This window comes from Alligator mississippiensis, chromosome 3 (genome assembly GCF_030867095.1).
Source record: "Alligator mississippiensis isolate rAllMis1 chromosome 3, rAllMis1, whole genome shotgun sequence".
Classification (NCBI taxonomy): Eukaryota; Metazoa; Chordata; order Crocodylia; family Alligatoridae; genus Alligator; species Alligator mississippiensis.
The window spans coordinates 228,013,643-228,027,586 of record NC_081826.1 but is presented as its reverse complement, the minus strand read 5'-3'; the positions used below and the strand labels follow the sequence as shown (position 1 = coordinate 228,027,586).

The 13,944-nt window shown below is 44.6% G+C and overlaps 1 protein-coding gene across 2 annotated transcripts in view; it reads right to left on the bottom strand.

The window, feature by feature from the left end:
- Positions 1-5,340, bottom strand: part of LOC109282416 (uncharacterized) — a 33,162-nt gene extending 27,822 nt beyond the window's left edge. Inside the window, exons 1-3 of one of the 2 annotated variants that reach the window (XR_002089392.2) lie at positions 5,102-5,310; positions 1,395-1,562; positions 165-274 (exon numbers count right to left, since the gene is read on the bottom strand). The gene's annotated coding sequence lies outside the window, so the exon portion shown is untranslated. Of the gene's footprint in view, positions 1-164; positions 275-1,394; positions 1,563-5,101 lie in introns of both variants that reach the window. The other variant, XM_059724949.1, reaches the window with a different exon arrangement.
- Positions 5,341-13,944: the final 8,604 nt, after the last annotated feature.

Genomic DNA, 13,944 nt, shown 5'->3' with positions numbered 1-13,944 from the left:
ACCACCAGAGAACCACAGGCTTGATGTAGTACTTCTAAAGACACACACAAACATCCCCTCTGTTTCTATTTAGGAGGAGGAAAAAAAACACTTTCTTTCTTGGCAGCAAAGTTTGTTCCTCAGTAAAATGATTGTGCTACCTTTCATGGTACTTTGACACTTACGGTGTTTGAAAAGTTGTATTACGCAGCAGGAAACATTGAAGCACTCATGTTATTTGCTTGAGGAATGCTAGTAGCACTACATGCTTCAGGTAGAGCTGCATACCAGTTCACTAAGAGAATCAGAAAACAGGCAAAATTTGGAGTATTATACATGTCCAGTGAAGAATCAAATAAAGAAACCAAGTAAGATTTAAGCAGGTAAAGTGCTAAAAATTTCCTGATATCCTCATTTTTTTTCTCCTAGTTTTCCCAGTAGAAATAAAGGCAAAGGAAAAGGGGCAAAATCCTGCCCTTACTACCTGTGTCTGTGAAAGGTATGGGGAGAAGAGCTATGGGCTAAGTACAGACATTCGTGGGCATTAGGGTGAGATTAAATCAATTCAAAATGGATGCCTGATATCAGGTAAATCGGGATGGGGGAGCTAGCTGGAGGGGTTGAGGGTGCAGCAGGCTGAAGGGGACTGGGAGTCCACCGGGGTGGGGAGGCAGATGCCACCCATGGGTGGGGTAGAGGAGCAGGCAGGACCCATGGGTGGGATGGGAGGTGGGGCAGGGGCAACCCATGAGGGGTAGGGGGAGCAGGCACAACCCACAGGTGGGGTAAGGGAAGCAGGCATGACCCACAAGGGGTACAGGAATAGATGCGACAGGCAGGTGGGGGGGCAGGCATGATGTGCAAGGGTAGGGAGGAAAGGCATGACCCATGGGTGGAGTGGGGTGCCCCCCCAGTGAACCTGCACCCCATCCCTCCTGTCCCGTCCTCCCTCCCCCCCTCCTCCCCCACTGGGACTTCCTTGCTCGGCTCCAGAAACAGTAAATATTGATAAAAGCAGCTGCACCCAGAGAAGCTTGTGGGATGGGGGTGCAAAAAATGACCAGTGCAAGGGAAGGGGAAAGTGAAAAGAGCAGCCCCAGGGCTGGGGCCAATGCTTGGGTTTTCCCAGTCCTGGGACTGTTCGGAGGAAGTGGGCAGAAGTTCCGTGCATTGATTTGACCAAAATTAAATGAGTCTGATACTACATAGATCTAGGTTTATCATAAATTGGGTTCTGTAATTTTTATACCAGTTTGTGTACATGGACCAGTTTGTGTACCTGTAAGTTCTGTTACAGGTTTAGACTGATTGCCGGTCACTCACTGAGATCAGGTCTGTAAGTGCAAGGTCAGCACTAAGTTTAAATCAGGGGGTCATGTTGCACCCGATTTAACCTCCCAAATATCTGTACTTACCCTGGTGTTCATTCAATGGGTCTTTGAAGTAATACATACTTGGAAATGTATTTGAGAATATCCAAAGCTTGAGAAGCAAACCTGCCAGCACTGTCAGCTGAAACCTGCTGCTTCTCTTGAGCTCCAGTTTTGAGTTAGTTTCAATGTTGTCTTCATTGCCACTGAGAACTGCAATTAAAATGAATATATCTACCGTAAATAAGCAAGCTGTTAATATTTTATGGCTCAAAGGAGCAAAAAAGTACTGGTTCCTCAGAAAGCCTATAGTACATTTATCTGGAAAGCATTTGGCCTGCCCTCTGCATTGTTATTGCTCTGTAAGAAAAAGTGACTAATACTAATCTCTGAGTTACCAAAAAGCAGCTTACACATGGATATTAATGCTCTTGACACTGACAAGTAGAACCGGACTTTTGGCATGTCCTTTTTGTGAAGAGGCCAATCTGGACAACTTCCTACATTACTGTTGCTTTTTTGGAAAATACTTAAATTATTTCTTGGAAAGTAGCTGAAGGTCACTCAGAGTTCTTCTGGGTTTTACAGTATTTATTCTTGCATAAGAAAAAGTTCTGTTTAGGTCCCTATCCTCGCCAACATCCAACAAAGGAATGTTGGGATGATAAGCACATACTAATCAGCGTAGAGAAATCCTACTGCTGATAACAAGAAGTGATATGCAGGTGCACATTCATGTTTACATTTAGTTTGGTTTGTTTTTTTAATTGTTTAACTGTCCCAAAAGCTATGCAACAATGTGAATGCTAAGGTTGTCCCAGTTATAGGAGGGAAGAGTTCTAGTATCATTTCTTTGATACTCATCTCACTATTATTAACATTGATGAGAGGACTAGTAAGTGATTAACATGAATGTAGAGAGTATGTTAGCCATGTTAGTCTGAAGTGAAGCAAAAGGCAAGGTAGATTTTGCACCGCTGCTTATGAACGCTTATGCATCTCTGATTTAGTTACTCTATGGGTGTGTCTACATGAGACGCTTTATTGCGCAGTAGACTAATCTACTGCAAAGTAAAGCATCAGCATCTACATGTGTGCACCATTTACTGTGAAGTAAATTAGTCTATTCCACAGTAAATTAGTTTACTGCGCAGTTAGCTACTACCTGTAAATACAAGTAGTAAACTAACTGCACAATAGATACTGCATTGTAGCATACATGTAGACTTTGACTGGAAGCAAATTTGGTCCTGGTCAGCCCCAACACTAGGAGGCCACAAGGGATGGGAACTCTACTGGTTCTGGTGCTACTCAGCTCCTGGCTCCCTGGATGGGAGCAGCACCTGCATGGGTACTGTCCCACCCAGTCCTAGCGCTACTCACTGCCCTGTCCATAGGAGCTGGGAGCAAAGTAGTGCTGGGACTCAGGAGCTCTCTGCTTCATGATTTCTCTGCTTCCCCCCACATCTGGGGGCTGGCCTGGAGCTGTCCTGCTTGTGGGGCAGCTCCTAGCCAGCTGCCGTCTGCACGGGGACTTCCCCAAGTAGCCTGGACTGGCCAGGAACTGTCCTACTTCTGGGGCAGCTCCCAGCCAGCTCTGGGCTATGCAGAGATTTTCTTGAGTAGCCCAGGGCCGGCTGAGAACTGCCCCTTTTGGCGCAGCTCCCAGCCAGCTCCTATCTGCACCAGGATATCCCCAAGCAGCTTGGGGCTGGCTGGGAGCTGTCCCGCTTCTGGGGCAGCTCCCAGCCAGCTCCAGGCTGTGCACAGCCCAGAGCTGGCTGGGAGCTGCCCCAGAAGCAGGACAGCTCTTGGCCAGCTTCCAGCTGCATGGGGAAGCTTCACTGGGCAAAACTGCAAACTGAGGAGGTCCCTAGGCATCAACAACTTCTGGTTGCCACATGGTCACAAGCATGATTGTATAGCTGCCAGCAGCAGTTGCTTTTTTTGTGCCCCTCACCCCCAAGGTTGCAACCAAGGCAGTTGCTCCATTTGCCCTCACCTAGTTACGCCACAGATTCAATTGCTTGTTCCTGACAGAATTAGAAGATTAGAAGAAAGAAAAAGAGTCCAGACATTGTCCCAACTGCTGGTTCTGAGATCCTTGGATTTAGGCATCATGTTTCTCAAAATGAATTCAAGTTGTCTCTGATATAAATACCAGCATTTGGATAGAAAACTAAAGGACAAATAAACAAGACATAATTACAAATGTCAAAGAACTGAATTGTGCTCATTAGTGCTCTGGTAAAAATCCATTTTTGATGTGGCTGAGTTAAAGTTTTAGAAATGCATGTGGTGCATGTGCCCTAATTCTTCTCATGCAGCATCAGAGCTTACCCCAGTTCCACTCTGTAAAATGTCCCTGTGAACAAAGCCCTGGGCCTTCCAGTTTGTCTCTCAGTGGCTCCAAATCAAATTTGTTCAGTTTACAAGTGACTTTACTTATCCTACAAACAGCCCTATCCACTTACTGCTTACCAGTTATCACCCCGTAACAGTTCTTGCAAGCCATAAGAACATGGACGAGCATATCATCTCTAAATTGTCTCATTATACCTCTACTCCGCTGCATCACTGAAGGATAGAGGCTCAACAAATGGGACTGAGGACAAAGCTTGGAGACAATCAAGTTGGGAAGACATTACTGATGGCATGAATTCATAGAGAGATGTGTAGATTTTATTGTTTAGCTTTTTATAAGAAGAAAACCAACTTGGACTTAACCCTAAGTCCTACCCAGCGAAGTCCTCAGGCATGCTCCAGGCAGGAAGTTTGCCAATGAGATTGCTCTGGGCTCGTCCCTCTGTGTATGAAGAGGGTGCTGGAGAAAAGCTCACTAGTAAACTGCTGAGTTTGTACACTTGTGGGGGTGGGCTGTACTCAGCTCTGTTGTCCTGGGGCTTGCACCTGAAGTGGCACTGACAAGTCCTAAGTGTCCTGAAACAATTGGGATTCAAAGTACATTGGAAAAGACAGCAGCACTAGCAATAACTATTGATGAAGTGCATAGTCCAAAGCATCCTAGAATCCACAGAGAACTAAGATCAGTGTTAGCATGACCTCTGTGCCATGAGCTGGTGGGAAAAACACTCTAGGGCTGCATACAACATTCTTATACCATGTAATTCTCCCTCAGCCCTTGGGAGGCTATTGATGGTCCCTCTACACAGCTGAGGTGGAGGGTGGGGGGAGAGGGTCCTTTAATATTGTTGAAAGAGATAAATAACATAACGCTCAACAGTTTTGCTCTAAAAATAAGCCATCTCTATTAGCTATGGTACATCTTTCCGAAAGTACACTTAAAACCCATTAGCATTAATGGAAGTATTTCAAGAATGTAAAATATACACCAGTATAAGATTTCCATATGAAGAGTGCAATGAAGGAATAGTTTTATGTAATGTCCTTGAGGATCTGTTGTTCTGTTTTGTCTTTCTCCACAGCCTCACCTCTTGCTTATGTTTATCCATTGTCACAGATGTGGCCATGAATCCTTTTGTAAAGGATTTCCAAAGAAACAATGCTCTCTATCTACTCACAGAGATTTAATAATGAAGCAAGAAACAGCAAGTCATTCAATGAGAGGCATTGTAAAAGAACTTTATCTTCACCTCTGACCAAATAATTAGAAATTTAGTTTAAGAAATCAATAAACATCAGGCTAATTACATTCAAATAAAGAGCAACAAGAGACCTATTGCCAAAGGAAACTCTGACGGCTCTTTAAAAATTAGGAGAATTTTGCTCACCAGACCCCACTGTCAGTATTTTTTCAACTTTTCATTGTCTTGCTTTCAAGCTATGATGAGTCGCAGACTCTCAACATCTCTAAATTCTTCCCTAATCCCACCAGGAGCATCAAACAAAAGAAGGTCAATGGTAATCTCAGCTCTTATGTACATGAAAATGTTTTTTGCCCTTCCTGTAGTATTAGGAGCAATTGCCAAGAAGACACAGAATTCGCAATTGTCACTCAAAGATGTTATTACAAAGTTCAACCCAGCCTACAATGTTTGCCTTTGGTTAAATCATTATATAAAGCATTCAAAGAAGCATGCTCAAGGAAGGCAGTTAGAACACATTCATGCAGGCCAGGCTGAGCCATATTAGGGACAGATAGTTAGCTGTGTTAATCAGTAGCCAAGCAGAAGACAGGGGAGATTTGCACTTTATAGACTAACTAAATCAGAGATGCATAGCATAAACTTTACTAAGCAGCAGGCTTACTTCCTCAGATCCTGGAAAGGGACTGCAGGAAGAAAAGCTTCTAAATAGAAAGCACTAATTAAAATACAAAGGGATGCGAAGGGGGGAGGAAAAAGGAGAGGGCACTGCTGAGAGAGGCAAGGTGGATAGGAAAGAGAAAAACAAAGCAGTTAATCCATTGAGGGGCATAGAGGTTAAAAAGCTAATCCAGGTAATGGGATAGGAAGCCATAGTCTTGGTTTAAATCATACTTAATACAATCCACCCTGTTGTGATTTTTTTTGTTCCATAATTCCCAGTTCAAATTCATTTTTAAAGTTTTTGTATTCTAAGAACAGCCACTCTGAGGTCAGTGACCCTGGGGAGAGGGGACACCATAAGCAGGTGATGGCGTATATGCCATTGGTACAGGTGCAGGTGATGCTATAATTCATGTTATTTGGCCAAGTGATGATGTGGCCTGTGTTGATGAGGGGACACAGCTAACATCTGGATCCAGACCAAGGTCTCATGCCTTGTTGAGATTAGGAGTTAAGTAGTCTGTTATTGGAGAGACACCATCTGAGGTTGGGGGAATGCCTGTAAGCCAGGACAGGTTTGTTTCCCATGGCTGCCTTGAGATGCTCATCATTTTTCTAGAGGGATTGGAGGCCATTAATGACGTGTCTAAGGCAATGGTACTCAATCTTTTGGCCCCGTGGGCCAAATGAGTTGTGAGGAGTCAGTCTGTGGGTCAGGTGGAGCCTTGTGCACCAGGATTGGGTACCCAGCATTTCCCTCTCCTGCCAGGATTGGGCTCTGGAGGCCTGGTGCCAACCCCTTCTGACCCTGTATTCTGAGATTGGGCCCCAGGGGATGGGCACTTTCCCCTCCCTGCCCTGCATGCTGGAATTGGGCCCTGGGGGCCTGGCACCACCCTATCTTGTCCTCTCATGCTGGGATTGGGCCCAACGCCCCAATGCCATACCTGTCCAACCATGCACACTGGGATCAGGTGCCCAATCCAGCACACAGGCTCTCTGTGGGTCTGGAAATCTGATAGCAAGAGAATGGTGCCACCTCTATCCTGCCACCAATTTTCCAGATCAGTGGGGAGCCCCGCAAGCCAGATGACATGGTGCCATGGGCAAAATCTGGCTGAGGGGTGTTGGTGATGAGCAGAGGGATCTTGCTGTCCTTGTCTTGGGGTTGGAATTGTAGCAGATTGGAGTGGGGTCTGAGTCTGGCTCTGTTCATTTTGGTGGCTACAGCTTTAGGATTGCATTATTTTTATAGGAATCACTACCCCAGGGAACTGCCAGAACTTCTCCCATGCCTCAACCCCATACTTCCCATGGTCTGAGTGTTGGTGTGCCTCAGCCCCCTTTAATAAATCCAGGATCCACCCATGTTAGTATCTTGCCAGGTTGTTTCTCTGGGAAGAATTTCAGGCCTTTGGAAAGTATGGATATTTCAGAGGGGGATAAGAGATGTTGTGATAAATTAATGATGTTGGTGTTTTGGGTGCTGCCATTTTAGCTCTCTCCTGTGTTGGCGTAGGTTAAGTGAATAAGATGGTTGCTCAGTTTTCTCTGATGTTCTTCTGCATAGGTGTGTTGCCTATTTGGAGTTGTGTGCGTTAGCCAGAGGGTTACAGAAGATGAGTACTCTGGGGATGATGTTATGTTTATTGGGGACTTGTTAGAAATTACATTTAGCATGTGTTAGTTGCATTTAAAACTGTAGCATCAAAAAGTTCAAGCAGGATTACATATGCTAACTGCTCTTGCATGGTAGCAAAGTTATGCCTTTTTGTATGAGGAGTATCTCCCAATCGTATTGAATAATACATTCTGCATTAACCTAGGACTACTCCACAGAGATAATATGATCAATTGTGGTCCCAGAGCTGGGATCCACAATCCACAGAGCCTCCAACCAGCTCCAGCCTGGTCCCAGGTCTGACACTGGGGTTGTACCGGAGCCAGTTCAAGACTCCAGTGCAGTACTACAAACTATACTTAGATCATAGTAATCATTAATGTGCAACTGCTTAGAAAACTTTCTAAGTTGTATTAATGCATACTACAATTTAAATGTAATGTGCCGAGTGTAACGTGTAATAAAACCTTTGTAAGGATTTAAAAAGAAGATATATGGATTCTTTTTTATTTAGGCTGTGGATTTTCTATTCTAAGCAGTGAATTTCAATATCCTCCATGTTTTGGTAGTGTTTATATGTAGTATTGGGTTTAAATGAACTGTTAATATACTTAGCCTGGAAAATAAAAAACTATTTCTAACCTCCAGAGAAATGAAATTTTGGAATATCCTTTCATTAGGAGGAGTATTTGGAGCAAAAAAAAAAAAATCTTAGCTAGTTGTAAAATGGAACCTAATAAAGTTATGAACAAAATTAGTTCCCATGGTTTCCTATGAAAGTGGAAGACTGGACTCAGTGAATGAGGACATCTCTCCTAGGCCTATCTGCTGATTTTGTCTGTCTTCATGTTTGCTGATAATAATATTACATTTGTATGATGCAGGGACCCTGTTGCTCCTACTGCTGACAATTATTTCTTTCAGGTTCGGGGTCTTTGTTGTTTCTATATGAGTCTTACTGCTCTTTTTTAAATAAACTAGGATATTTCCAGTTCTGCTTCTGCAAAAATGCTTAGGCTGAGATAATATTGGTGAGTTTTTTGGTTTTGTTGGGGGTTTTTTTGTATCCAAGGGGACACAGATGCCTATTGTCAGTGTTTCCTTCATGTTTAATGTGTTCTAGTGCTGAAGTTTTAATTGCTTTTGTTTTTGTTTCTTCTGTGATTTGTTGTTCTCTTTCATATAGCATTATTCCTTTTATATAGACTTTTTGTTAGACTGCATCCTCTCTGAACTGCCTTGATAGCATTGTAAACAAAGGTGAAAAAGATACTGACATCAGGAGTGGCACTTATCTGAAATATGTAGTGCTTCATTAAGATTTTAAAACATCATTTGCCAACTAATTCAGAGGCAATGTGTAGGCAGCAGCAAAAGTACAGCAAAAGTACCTGTGACCCCAGTACAACCCATAACTGGCAGCTAGAAATGTCTCAGTGACAAGTCAGCCATCTTACCTTCATTATCATCTTCTGATATCAGTAACATAAGTAGGGTAGGGCAACAGGGACCAGCCCTGATGGAAGCAGGGGTGAAAAAAACAGCTTCTGTCAGAGCCATGCAGTCACAATAGTGCAACTGTGTGTGGCAACCACCCTGCAGCAGCAACTGTGCGCAGTAGCCACCCTGGGCATCCAACCACATTGTTATGTTGCTGTCTGTCATTGATGAAGTGAGAATCACTGTTGTCACAAAGTACAAAAGGAATATCAGCAATCTTTGTGTTCTAATATCTGTGCATTCAAGGTATTTATACAGTCCACATCATTGTAGTATCTTGGTGCTTCGCCATCTCTAATGTGTCATTCTTCACAGTACCCCCGTATGGGTGAGAAGTGCTATTCTCCATCTGTAAAAGAGGGATAAAGTGAAGAAGCACAGGGAGATGCTAATTTTTGGGAGTTATTTAGGAAATCTTAAGATTTAGATTGTGCCTAAGCTATTCTTTGGATTTGGCACTAGTCTAGGGTCACACAGGCAATGTAGTAAAAGGACTTGAATCCATGTCTCCCAGATCTTAAGGTAATGTTTTAAACACCTTCCTCTGCATTGATGCAACATTTCTAATCTCATGTCAACAGATTTTGAAAATCCTAAAACTTTTGAAGGTGGGTGAGTGATGATATTCTCACTTTGTAACTGGAAAGGTGAGACACAAAAAAGTGAAAATTTAAAAAGTGAGCTCTAACTTTTTGTGCCCAACTCAGGATGCCTTAGATTTGGTCTTCAAAGGCGCTGAGTGCCCACTACTGTATCTGGAAGTTCATGGGAGTTGAAGGCAGTGGCGATGCATAGGGGGTGTACAGGGGTGCATGTGCACCTCCTGAGAGCACTGGTGCAAACCCTGAAGCCAGCATTCCCCGCTTAGGCGATGGGCAGGGGGGGCAGGCGAGAGCACTCCCCCCCCCCCCCCGAGAATGCTGGCCAAGGAGTGGGGATGCCAGGAAAAGCGATCCCTGCAGTCCCCCTGCAGCCAATCGTGCCGACCAGGGGGAGGGGGGTATATCCCCGTGGCTGATTGCACTGATCAGGAAGTGCCAGCGGTGTGCCAGGAAGTGCCAGCGTGAACAGCCGCAGGGGAACTTCCCCCCCCCGGTCGGTGCAATCAACCACAGGGGGAAACTTCCCCCAGTTACTGACTGGCCACAGGGGGGACAAGTGCCCCCCTGACTCAGGAGGCACTAGTTGCCCATGGTTGCAAGCAATCAGTACGTATCAGAGTTGACAACTAAAACATGGAGGCACCAAAATACAAGGTAGATTAGTGGTCTCCAACCTTTTTAAGTAGGAGATGACCTTTGGCATTTAACAGCAACCCAAGATCTACCATACGCTGCTGCCAGCCTCCCTACCCACCTCGCCCAGCAGGTAAGTCTGGGGGGAGGGAAGGGGGAGCAGATTGATAAAAAATTATTTGGGGGTGCAGGTAAGTCCCACCTGGCCAGGGACCCACTCAACTTACCCCTGCTCCTGCTTCTGCAACACTGTCCCTCACTGCGGGGGCCTTGATTTAGCCCCTGCCCCTTCTCTCCCTCACAGACTGACTTGCTGGGCTGGGGCACATGCCTGCATGCAAGCGGGCACTCATCCCCCAACCCCAGCCTTGGATTGACTCCAAGAGGGTCTGAGATCAACCACAAGAGGCTCCAAGATCTACCGGTGGATCGAGATCCACTGGTTGGTGACCACTGATGTAGATGCTTGAAAACATTGTTTTTTGTGCTTTGTCCAGTAGGCTAATGTCAAATTGATAGAACCCAGGTCTGTGACTCCTGTCTCCTGCTCTAACCACATGGCTCCATAGCCTCTAGCACAGACAATATAAGCTTACAGTAGCTATTTCATCCTATTTCCAAACCCCACTGGTGATTTTCATATATATTCCTTTGGAAATAGTGACATAATGTGTCTCCTTACAGCAGCTCCTTGCAAGGTGTGCCATGGCAAAACAGAAGAAAAGTCCAGTTAGCCCTTTTAGCTCTTTTTTTTAGGTGGGCTTAAAATATGTTGTGGCAGGCACTGCCTTTCCCTTTCATCTTTTCTACGTGTGCTTTGAAGGTAAGCATTTGGTTCAATGTAACCCCCAAGCATACTGGGTTCAGTGGTTAATCAGTGGGTGATGGCAGCACATAGTGCAAGTGCGGCAGCTGAACATTCACAGCTGTGGGGGAAGGAGATGTCACCTCCTTTTTGTCACCAATGAGTCACAAGCAGCCAAAAAACACCATTTTTTGCAAGCTGAAGGAGGATATAGCATCTTCTCCCCTCCCTTGCAGCAGTGAACCTCCACTCTTTGCTTCTGCACTGTGAGGCACCACTGCTGCTCTGCTCCCCCTGCTGCCAAAGCCAGAGCCGGAGCTGCTGCAAGGAAGGCACAGAGTGTAGGGGCGGGGGAGACAGGGGATGGGAGGGGGAGGCATCTCCCCAACTCTATTCTGGCACCCTTCCCCTTTCCCGCTTCATGCCCTTTTTGCCCACCCATCATTACGTTACTGCTGCAGGGTAAGAGTGGTGACATGAGCGGTTACCACAGAACAGCTGATATGGGCAAAGTCTCTGCCCTTTATTAACTCTGTGTAATGAATGTATTTATCCATGCCCTAAGTGACACTGGGCAGGGCAGCAAGAACAACAATAGCATGCCCTTCTGACTTGGCTGTTGTAAATGCCTGAGAAGTAGCAAAAGCAGGAAATAGGACCTCTTGCTGTGGCCATTCACTTTCTCCTGGCAAGGGTTGTTTAAAAAAAGGATACAAATGTCATAAAAAGCATCTCTCACAAGTTGTTTTAGAAATAGCTTGGAAATGTCCAAGCTTGGATTTGGGCTCATTCTTTCTGTGATTTGAGGGGAGGCCTGGTGCAGGAGAGGAAGACTCCTGGAACCTTTGGAAGATTCTGACCTAACTCGAAAAATGCCCTGGAATAGCAGGGAAACGGTGTGAAGGAAATGTGTACAGGAGTTTTCATTGCTTTGTCTAGATCTGTATATTTCTATGCTAGCTAAAATAGATCAATTGGGTTTTGGAACTTTTACAAAGTCTGTTTTGCCATTTGCTTCAGCTACCACATGTCCTCAGAGAGATAAAATGTAAATCCACTACAGCCACTATGAAACCTCGTAGGTGGGAGTTAGGTTCATTGTCTCCATATATGCTACAATGTGGAAAGCTCACAGGGTTAGGTTCCACAGGGCTCCTTGGGTTAGGCTTGCATGACATGGTGCAATCCAAAGCGGGTGGGGTGCAGCTGCTCCACTGCACCCCCTCCTGGATCCACCCCTGCCTGTTAAATCAGAGAGACCTGAGTATGGAGCTGTGAACCCTGTCTGGAGAGGTACATTGTGTGGATTTTAACAGTACTCAAGCCTCTTACTACAGGGAAGTGTCCATTTGTATGGCTCAAAAATCAGCAAAAATATCTTGTTCCCTAGTGCACAGGTGTTTCAGTTCTACCTGGTAGTATACATAGGAAAGGTTATAATGTGTTGTAATATTCTGTGAGTGCTCCACTACCCATTGCTCTGTCTCCTATGTTTCAGAAGCTACCCGAACCTCATATAAATACCTTGCACTGGTAGCTACACTTCCCATATTGCTTATAGATAGCAGGGGAGATTATTTAGACCATCTTTCATTTGCTTGTTTGTTTCCTTCATATTATTACCTTAGTTGTATAAAAGCAAAAGACTGGCCCAGACGCAGGCCACAGAACACCATGGAAACAATTTTTGTTCTTTTGGCCTGTCATCACGGCACACTGCATCCACAGAAGAGACATTTTACCAGGAGAAATCCATGAAAACCTCCTACATAGTCTGGGCTATAATATATGCTCCTCTGAAATCCAGAAAGATTTTCGTATGATTGTTGGTGTGTTCTGTACTGTTCATCAGCACTAGATGAATTACATCTTTTAGTACTTACTAGTGTTGTCTGCTTCAGAGGTATTGGCATAATCTCTACTATGCAGATACAAACAATTTGTCTCAAACATACCTGAAGCCATAACAAGCAAAACCAATTTCATTTGTTCAAGTATCAGAAAATTGTCACTTGTACAAATCATTCTGATAATTCGCTGAGAATCCAGGGAAGAATGTTCTGAAGCAAATTTCTGTGTCCATCTCAAATAGTCTGCCTGTAGCTCCAGTTTGCTGAATTTCTCAGACTTAAGGCTTTCAGGGACAGACAGGAAATAGCATGTTATTCTCTTAGGACAAGCACAACACAAATCAAAATGAGATGTGTTGCTGAAGGCAATTTCCCAGTGATCACATATTCATTCCTCTTTAAAAATTAAGTCCTCTTAAGCTTGAAGTTATCTTACTATTTCAGTCCTGGAGAATGAGGGGATTGGATGAGTTCTCCAATGCGTAAACCAAAAGATACAAAAAGTGTGTAGGCCAAGACCTTTTTTTTGAAACATGGGTTCATATATGAGCACTTAAAGTGGTCTGATTATAACGGAGATTTCTCCACAGCTTTTGATTAATTTTCAATTTCTCTTACTTGGACATTTTGACCCATTTATCTGCTGAAAATCCTGTGTTTCATGCATCCGAGAGTCTTAGCATGTCTGGGTTTATAAGCATCTCTGTGGATGGTAGCTGTTTGGAAAGTAATGGATGAGAAACCAATCTTTGAAGTAGCACTGACCTAGCCTGTGCAGTGCCAAATAACTGAAGACTATTATTATTATTTAATGTTTATATTACTACCATCAAAAGATCACAACCAGGTGATGTTTCACTGTCTTAAGCACTGTACAAACATACAGTAAATGATAGTCCCTGCTGTACATAGCTTAGCATATTAACATGTGTGACTGGTGCCACCTTAGGGAGGGGCACATGCCCCCCCCAGCAACCAATCAGCCAATCTTGCTGACTGGGGCGGGGGGGGGTCCCCCCATGGCCAATCTCACTGAGGGGGGGTTCCTGCTGTGGCCGATCATGATGCAGCCAATCAATCACTTTGGCCGCTTCTGGAAACTCCCACCTGTTCCACGCTCACCCCCCCAGGCAGCAAGCGTGGCCAGTCAGAGGGTGCACCGGCACTCTCAAGGGATATATGTGCATGCCTGTGCACTCCCTACGTGTTGCCACTGCATATTAAATTCAATGAACAAAGGAATTGGCAACCAGTGGACCCCCACAACATTGGTACAGTGGTTTTCCTCCTGTTTTCCAGTACCCAACTGGCACCTTGTTCATCACTGGATAGATCAAGTTGTCAGTCTAAAGAAT